Source organism: Salvelinus sp. IW2-2015, linkage group LG15 (genome assembly GCF_002910315.2).
Source record: "Salvelinus sp. IW2-2015 linkage group LG15, ASM291031v2, whole genome shotgun sequence".
Taxonomy (NCBI): domain Eukaryota; kingdom Metazoa; phylum Chordata; class Actinopteri; order Salmoniformes; family Salmonidae; genus Salvelinus; species Salvelinus sp. IW2-2015.
The window spans coordinates 63,020,114-63,029,035 of NC_036855.1; the positions used below are offsets into that span (position 1 = coordinate 63,020,114).

Sequence of the window (8,922 nt, forward strand, 5' to 3'; positions counted from 1 at the left end):
TTTGTGGCGGTTCGTCATGCTCTGGGCGGTGTGTCACAGCATCGGACTGAGCTTGTTTTCATTGCAGGCAATCTCAACGCTGTGCGTTACAGGGAAGACCTCCTCCTCCCTCATGTGGTACCCTTCCTGCAGGCTCATCCTGACATGACCCTCCACATGACAATGCCACCAGCCATACTGCTCGTTATGTGCGTGATTTCCTGCAAGACAAGAATGTCAGTGTTCTGCCATGGCCAGCGAAGAAGCCCGATCTCAATCCCATTGAGCACGTCTGGGACCTGTTGGATCGGAGGGTGAGGGCTAGGCCATTCCCGCCAGAAATGTCCGGGAACTTGCAGGTGCCATGGTGGAAGACTGGGGTAACATCTCACAGCACTGCAGAAGAACTGCAAACTGGTGCAATCCATGAGGAGGAGATGCACTGCAGTACTTTATGCAGCTGGTGCCACACAAGAACTGACTGTTACTTTTGATTTTGACCTCCACTTTGTTCAGGGACATATTATTCAATTTCTGTTAGTCACATGTCTGTGGAACTTTTTTCAGTTTATGTCTCAGTTGTGAATCTTGTTATGTTCATACAAATATTTAGACATGTTAAGTTGTCTGAAAATAAACGCAGTTAACAATGAGAGTACGTCTTTTATTGCTGTGTTTATATATGCCAACTTCTAGAAACTACTCACCAGCACGCACCTACGATCATCAGGCTCCAAACAGCCTGGTAATACCAACCACAACCCTGCACAGCATGAGTGACACGAACTCCTCACATGTGGCCCATCAGCTCTAGAAACTCTAGCTGTACATATCAAGGAGGCAGCTTACATTTCCCATAAAATATAAAAATAAGAAATCACACTCATTTGGCTAGCTTATTTGTTTGATTGCTTATTTTGCTGTCCTAAGGGTAAAACATGACCAGCCACTATGTTTAACAGCAGAGAAAACCCCCTAAATTAATTTGATCAACATGAAATTTGATGACTTTTGCAGTAGTGACCCCAACATTTGAAAAAGTGAAACATCGCCTTTGTTCATATTTTCATGAAAGTGGTATACCACCAGTACAAAGATTGTCTACGGGCATTTTATAAATCATTTACACACCACAAAAACCACAAAGACACGCACGCACGCAACACACACACACCACACACACACACCCACACACACACACACACACACACACACACACACACACACACACACACACACACACACACACACACACACACACACACACACACACACACACACACACACACACACACACACCACACCACACAACACCACACACACACACACACACACACACACACACAATGAAAATTGAGATTATGTGTGCTACTGATTGACCTCACCCAGCAGCTCTTGAAGAGGAAGATCACCATGGTTGGCACAGTTAGAAAGACCAAGCCTGAGCTCCCCCCTGCACTCCTCGCAACAAGGGGGAGAGAGACCTTCTCATCAAAGTTTGCCTTCACCCCCACTGCAATTCTAGTTCCTTACCTCCCAAAGAGGAACAGTAATGTGGTCCTCCTGAGCACACTGCACGAAACGGCTAAGATCAGTGATCGTGAGGACAGGAAGCCAGCCATCATCCTGGACTACAACCACAACAAAGGAGGCGTGGACAACCTGGACAAGGTGATTGGAACTTACAGCTGCAGGAGGATGACTGCCCGCTGGCCCATGGTCATCTTCCATAACATAATTGATGTGTCCTTATACAATGCCTTTGTGAAATGGAACAAGATCAACCCTACCTGGATGCCTGATATGCGGAACTAGAGGAGGGTGTTCCTGGAGCAGCTGGGAAAGGCACTTGTAACCCCACACATTCAAAGAAGGGAGCGCCTCCCCCGCACAACTCCCCCGGTCTGGCTTTTTCAGGAGAGGCTTTATTACTGCCCCTTTTAGTGAGTTCGGTACACATCCGGAGGATAGGGAGCCATTTATTATGTTCAACATAGGAGGGCCAAGCATAGAAAGTAGCTATTGTCAGAACGAGAGGGGAGGGGGGCTCGTTGACAAGCTCCATTACTGCAGTAATTAAATAATAAAGTTTACTTGTTTAGAAGGAATTTAGAAGTCTCTCCCTTTGATTACAATAATTCCATGACACTCTTTCAGTAGTTGAGTTGGAATAAGGTCCAGTATGCAGCTGGAAGGTTAAGAGGCCATGGCTATTTTCATGAATCTGTCAAGAGATATAGGATTTAAAAAACTTGAGTGTCTCCATTGATCCTAGTTTCTGGCAGTTCTGTGCAGACTCAGGACAACTGAGCATTGGAGAGATGGACACTTTCAAAGAGGAGGATTTGCAGTAGCTATAAAAAGTGATTGAGCAGGCTGCATAGATTTCATGACTAGAAGCTCAAAACACAGAAACGCAGTAATTTTATTTTGGGGGGGGGGGGTTAACTACGATTTGCTGTGGTAAATGTTAGCAACACCTCTGCCTTTGCGGGATGTGCGGGGGATATGGTCAGTAGTGTAACCAGGAGGAGAGGCCTCATTTCACAGTAAATTCATTAGGCTTGAGCCATGTTTCAGTCAAGCCAATCACATCAAGGTTATGATCAGTGTTTAGGTCATTGACTATGACTGCCTTGGAAGTGATCTATTGAGTAGCCCTATTTTGAGATGTGAGATATCACAATCTCTTTCAATAATGACAGGAATGGAGGAGGTCTTATTCCATTCAGATTGCTAAAGCAAACACAGCCATGTTTAGTTTTGCCCAAACTAGATCAAGGCACAGACACGGTCTCAATGGGGATAGCTGACTCCACTAAGCTGGCAGGCAGGTTTACAGCCTGCCGCCTACACCCTATCTCATTGTGGAGCTAGAGGTGTTTGAGCCCGGTCTATGTTTATTGATAAGATGAGAGCACCACTCCAGCTAGGATGGAGTCCGACACTTCTCAGCAGACCAGGTTTGGTCCTGTTTGTGGGTGAGTCCCAGAAAGAGGGACAATTATCCACAAATTCTATTGTTCAGGAGGGGCAGAAAAAAAATTCAACCAGCGATTGAGCTGTGAGATTCTTCTGTAGAGTTCATCACTCCCTCTAACGGAGAGCATAGAGACAACTACTTGATGCCGACATATCTTTCTTGGTGACCTCTGTTTAATCCTAACATCGTTGGGGCCAATGTGGATAACAATATCCCTATAACCTCTATGCTCGCCGGTTTTAGTCTTAGCTAGCGCCCTCTTTAGATTAGCCTTGACGTCGGTAGCCCTGCCCCTTGGTAAACACTGTATGATCACTGAATGATTGGAATCACCAATGACTATAGTTTACAATTTGTCAGCGCTAATGGTGGGAGGGTTCGGCAAAGCTCAAACCCCGTAACAGGTGGAAGAGAGACCAGAGAAGCCTTGGTCTCAGACTCCGGGAGAACCGGTTGAAATTTTCGTCGGCTGAATGAGCGACACCGGTTTAGCATATAGCATTTTCTTTCCAGAACCATTGAAAAAATTGTCCGGCTTCGGGTACTGTGCGGGGATGATTTATGCTACTATCTGTACATACTGGTGGCACAGATGCTGTTTCATCCTTTCCTACACTTAAATTGCCCATGCCTAATGATTGCGTCTGAAGTTGGGCTTGCAACTCGGCTATCCTCACCATAAGACGATAGTTATCCTGTATATTATGAGTACAGCAATTGCAATTAGATGGCATAGCGTTAATGTTACTACTTAGCTTTTTGGGGCTGGTGGAGGTCCTGTAGAACATGTCTAGACAGTGTCCGGGGTGAAAAAGTTGAATGAAAAAAGTAAAGCGAGGAAAATACTAAGACATTGGTAAATGTGTTAAATGCAGAGTTTTGATTGAAGGGTTATTAAAAGTAACAAACAAAATCTTTGGCAGTTAGCCAAGTAGCAACAAACAGCACAGCAGCACGGAGACAGCGCGGAGTGTTCACTTGTATGACAACTGCTTGGCCTCCGACTGCAAGAGACTACAGAGGATAGTGCGCACATCACTGGGGCAGAGCTCCCTGCCATCCAGGACTTATGTAACAGGCGAAAGCAATAAAAATTGTCAAAGACTGTTCTATCTGCTACCGCACGGGTAGCATTAACCGTCGAACCAAGTAAGGAACAGACCAGACCCTGAACAGCTTCTACCCCCATTCATAACACCGCTAAATAGTTAACACCCTAGAGTCGATTGACGCACCGGTGCGGTCATATAACAAAAATCCCCATCAACATTGTGTCAGTTTAAGCTAGAGATATCTGTTTTTTTGCATTCCAACCTCATAGTGTGAAAATATCAGTGCCTTCAGAAAGTTTTATTAACACCCCTTGACTTTTCCCACATTTTTGTGTTACGTGTTGGGATTAAATTAATTGCTTATATCTATTGTCAAATCAATTACACTAAAACTTATATGTGTCAACGTGAAGGGAAATTAACACTTGTAAGAAATGTGTGAAAAATAAAACACAAATATATCTTGATTACATAGTATTCAACCGCCGGAGTGAATACATTAGAATCACCTTTGGCAGAAGTGATTAAAGCTGTGAGTCTTAGGTATGTCTAGCAGCTTTCCACATCTGGATTGTGCAACATTTGCCCATGATTATTTTGAAAATTCTTCAAGCTCTGTCAAATTGGTTGTTGATCATTTTCATGTCTTGCAATAGATTGTCAAACGGATTTAAGTCAAAACTGTAACTCGGCAACTGAGGAACATTCCTGTCTTCTTGATTTAGTTTATACGGATCCCCATTAGCTACTGCACAAGCAGAAGCAACTCTTCCTGGGGTCTACATAAAACATACAAATACATGACAAAGTACAGAACAGTAAGACAAGAATAGCATAAGATATTACATTAATAACAAATTAAATAAAATCTTTAAAAAAGTTATATATAGGAAAGACACCAAAAGACAGTGTAGATTTGGCCTTGTAATTTAGGTTATTGTGTCTGGTGGACAGACTGAATCAGGTTTTCCTCTAGGATTTTGCCTGTGCTTAACCCTGTGCTTTATCCTGAAAAACTCTTCAATTCTTAACTGTTACAAGCATACCGAGAAGATGATGCAGCCACCACTATGCTTGAAAATATGGAGAGAGGTACTCAGTAATGTGTTGTATTTGATTCGCCCCAAACATAACACCTTGTATTCAGGACAAGAAGTGAATTGATTTGCCACCATTTTGCAGTATAACTTTAGTGCCTTGTTGCAAACAGGATGTATGTTTTTGGAATATTTGGATTCTATACAGGCTTCCTTCTTTTCACTCTGTCAGTTCGGTTAGTATTTTGGAGTAACTACAATGTTGTTGGTCCATCCTAAGTTGTTCTCTATCACAGCCATTAAACTCTAACTGTTTTAAAGTCATCACTGGCCCCATAGTGAAATTCCTGAGCGGATTCCTTCCATTCCGGCAACTGAGTTAGGAAGGACGCCAGTATCTTTGTAGTGACTGGTCGAATTGATACACCATCCAAAGTGTAGTTAATAACTTAATTAAGCATGCTCAAAGGGATATTCAGTCTGCTTTTTTTACCCATCTACAATAGGTGCCTACTTTGCAAGCATTGGAAAAACCTATTCATAAAATGTTACGAAATACTGGTTTGTGAAGAGTTTTTATTACATTTGTCAAACTGTAAGTTGAAGAAACAAGTACTGTATTGCAGTTTAAAATAAATTAGTTCATAGTTAATCAAGAGAGATAATAASAAAACTCAAAAATAATTATAGTWATCTAGTTTGTTACACATTAAATAAATAAGTGATACATGTTTTAGTAAGTGGACAGCACAGCTTGAAACCACAAATGACATAGCTAATAAATATATAAACATTCCTTGTTCAGCTCAGCTGTAACTTTGATTAACAATCATATATGTATAATATAAAAGGTAGTACATTTCGCAAAAAACATGTGGCCTATTAAGCCCATTATCAATTTTCTTTTTATGATACAAATATATGCAACTCCCCACTTGATCTTTTCAGATGCAATTGTGTGTAGTAACAAGGAATTTTCCAYRCATTAAAGTGCCGTGATTAGCAGATATAGATGATTGGTTGTCCTTGTGATGACAGTTGCCCACAGATGTTAGCGTTGTCACCTCAGAAGAAACGGTTTCTGGTGGTGTACTGTACATTGTAAGATCTACGTCTGTGCCAGCGTCTCCTTACAGCTGCACAACAGCCACATAGCATGCACTGCAAAACAAAGATGGTGAAGTATGATTCACATGCTAAWTCAATATCATTGCAGACATCGAACAGCTTATTTGATCATATACTTTGTAGAGTATTTTCACAGTACACAAGTGAACACAAGCCYATACGTACACATAGCAGGATCCACAGGGGTATCAGAATGATAGCGATGCCACAAGGGATGATAATGGCCAGAGCCCAGCCAGGAAAACCTCCATCACTTGTGGTATTGAAAGGAGTGGTCAGCAAAAGGGTAGTAAGTGGTGTGGTGCTGGTAGTTGTTGGGGCAACCGTGGTTTTTAGGAGACCTAGAATACACATTTAAATACATTTTAGGGGGGATTATAAACTATAACATAGATATGAAAGTGTTTTCGAGATTGAGTATTACACATACTGTACATGGTGTTTTATAACTTGCCGTAATAAAAAAACTGAAATGGCAACAAAAGCAGCATACCTGAGACTTTTAAGACTTCCTGTAGAAAAGCACTAGGGAGCTTGATGTCTTCCTCTTTGTATACATACATMATGTCTGCCCTGATTTGAGTGCCATCAGCACTGTGGACGTAAAAATGGGTTTTGTGTGAGAGTTGAMCATCTTCCCTCCATCCTGTTTAGCTGYACAAACAGCAGCTGTATGAAGTCTGCAGMCATTCTAAAGAGTGCAGTTAAGAAAGATGGGTTGGTTCACAGACATGAGATTGTACTTACGTGAAGTTGGCATTGGGAAAGACAAATTGTGTGCCGTCTGGTTTACTAAGAATATCATGGAGCTAAAAGGGGACAAAACAACAAGTTGTCAATTACTATCATGACCTGAACATGACCATGGATGTATCTTATGTATAGAAGTATCTTACTAGGCTGTTAATTGAATCCTGTATCTTGTTGTAGGTCTCACTGGTGAATGTGAGTCTATCTCTTGGAGACTCCATGGTTACATTGGTTATTTTGAAACCAAGATCGACGGCAAATGAAGTATGTGTAAGTTCTGTGAGCACACAAAAAAAGTGTTACTATAGACAACAGACCAAATGAACTGCTACAATATAGGAGTTTCAACATTAAAAAACATTCAAGATGTATTTAGATTGCGGGAGCAGTTGAATGTTTACCTATGAAAAGATGTATAGAGTGGAAATAAATGAACTCACTGATATAAGTTGCATTCTGGAAGGTGGTTTGAGTGCTTCTCTGAATGTTGAATTGACGAGACAGTTGCTTGTTGATGACACCAAGGACATCATCCTCTTTGGGGACTGGTGTCTTGAGCTGGAACACCAGTCTAACAAAAACTATCACTGTGCCAAATCTAAGAGAAAATAGTCATAAATGAACATGTMATTTCCTAAAGAAAATGTGTGTGCTTGCTAGCTTGTCTTATAATTTGTATGGCTGTGAAATAAGATATATTAGTGGTAGTGACTGCAGTAGTAAYGGTAGGTAGATGGGAAAACTTTGGTGTTTGGTTTGGTGTCTCTAGCTTGAACGGTTCAAGAGTTACCACTATTGTTGGTAGGTTATTACATGCTAATTTCTCCTTGTTTAAATGTGTATAGTTTATAACGTTTTGAAAATGTTTGTAGTACAAAAAGTATAAATGCTATAAAAGATATATCTAGTTGATTCCGTGTTTAACTTAAAGTGTTTAAGTGATAGAGCGGGCCAAATGAATCAAATAATTAGAAGAAGTATGTAAACAATCTGGTGGTTTTACCTCAGCAAGCACACTAATTGGATTGAAATAGCGCCTATACACAAACTGAGGTACTCAAAGAGCTTTTCTAAAGAATGGCTGACATTTTGAATGCTTTAAAAAAAATATCAGTAGTTAACGACCCACGAACAGATACACATGGTTCTTCGCTTCAAAGTTTCTTGATTGACAAAGTGTTTATTCAATTGCATAAAATAATTATACAAAAAATATCTTGCTTACCTGGTTGTTGATGTCACTGAAGCCATAGAAGTTGGAAGTACAATTGTGTTTGTACTTGTAGGTGCTGCAGTTGTAGTCATTGTTGGAGCAACAGTTGTGGTCGTTGTTGTAGGACCTGCAGGTTGATTGCCATGCTAGAAGCTACAGTGGTGGTGGTGGTTGTAAGGCTGGAGTTGCCATTGTTGGAGCTGACTTGTAGTTGTCATTATGGCAGCTGAATTGTGGTTGTCATAGTAGAAGATAGAGTTGTGGTGGTTATAGAAGCTTCAGTTATGGTTGTGGAAGTAGGAGCTTCTATGGTGCTATTGATAGTAGGAGCAGTGGTAGTTCTCGGAAAAGCTGCAGTTGTGGTTGTTGTAGGATCTTCAGTTGTCGTAGGAGCTGGAGTTTGTCGTAGGAGCTGGAGTTGTCGTAGGAGCTGGAGTTGTCGTAGGGCTGCAGTTGTCGTAGGCTGGAGTTGTCGTAGGAGTTGCAGTTGTCGTAGAGTTGCAGTTGTCGTAGAGCTGCAGTTGTCGTAGAGCTGCAGTTTTCGTAGGGTGCTGCAGTTTTCGTAGGTGCTGCAGTTTCGTAGGTGCTGCAGTTGTCGTAGTAGGTGCTGCAGTTGTCGTAGTAGGTGCTGCAGTTGTCGTAGTAGGTGCTGCAGTTGTCGTAGTAGGTGCTGCAGTTGTCGTAGTATGCTGCAGTTGCTGTAGTAGGTGCTGCAGTTGTCGTAGTAGGTGCTGCAGTTGTCGTAGTAGGTGCTGCAGTTGTCGTAGTAGGTGCTGCAGT

General features: G+C 41.7%; 2 long non-coding RNA genes across 2 annotated transcripts; both read right to left on the bottom strand.

The window, feature by feature from the left end:
- Positions 1-5,768: 5,768 nt before the first annotated feature.
- Positions 5,769-6,757, bottom strand: LOC139028903 (uncharacterized). Its single transcript, XR_011481122.1, has 3 exons — positions 6,673-6,757; positions 6,345-6,520; positions 5,769-6,212 (listed from the first exon to the last, which is right to left on the bottom strand). It is a non-coding gene; the product is annotated as an uncharacterized lncRNA (long non-coding RNA).
- A 169-nt stretch (positions 6,758-6,926) lies between these two features.
- Positions 6,927-8,341, bottom strand: LOC111973696 (uncharacterized). Its single transcript, XR_011481123.1, has 4 exons — positions 8,155-8,341; positions 7,370-7,527; positions 7,076-7,206; positions 6,927-6,988 (listed from the first exon to the last, which is right to left on the bottom strand). It is a non-coding gene; the product is annotated as an uncharacterized lncRNA (long non-coding RNA).
- Positions 8,342-8,922: the final 581 nt, after the last annotated feature.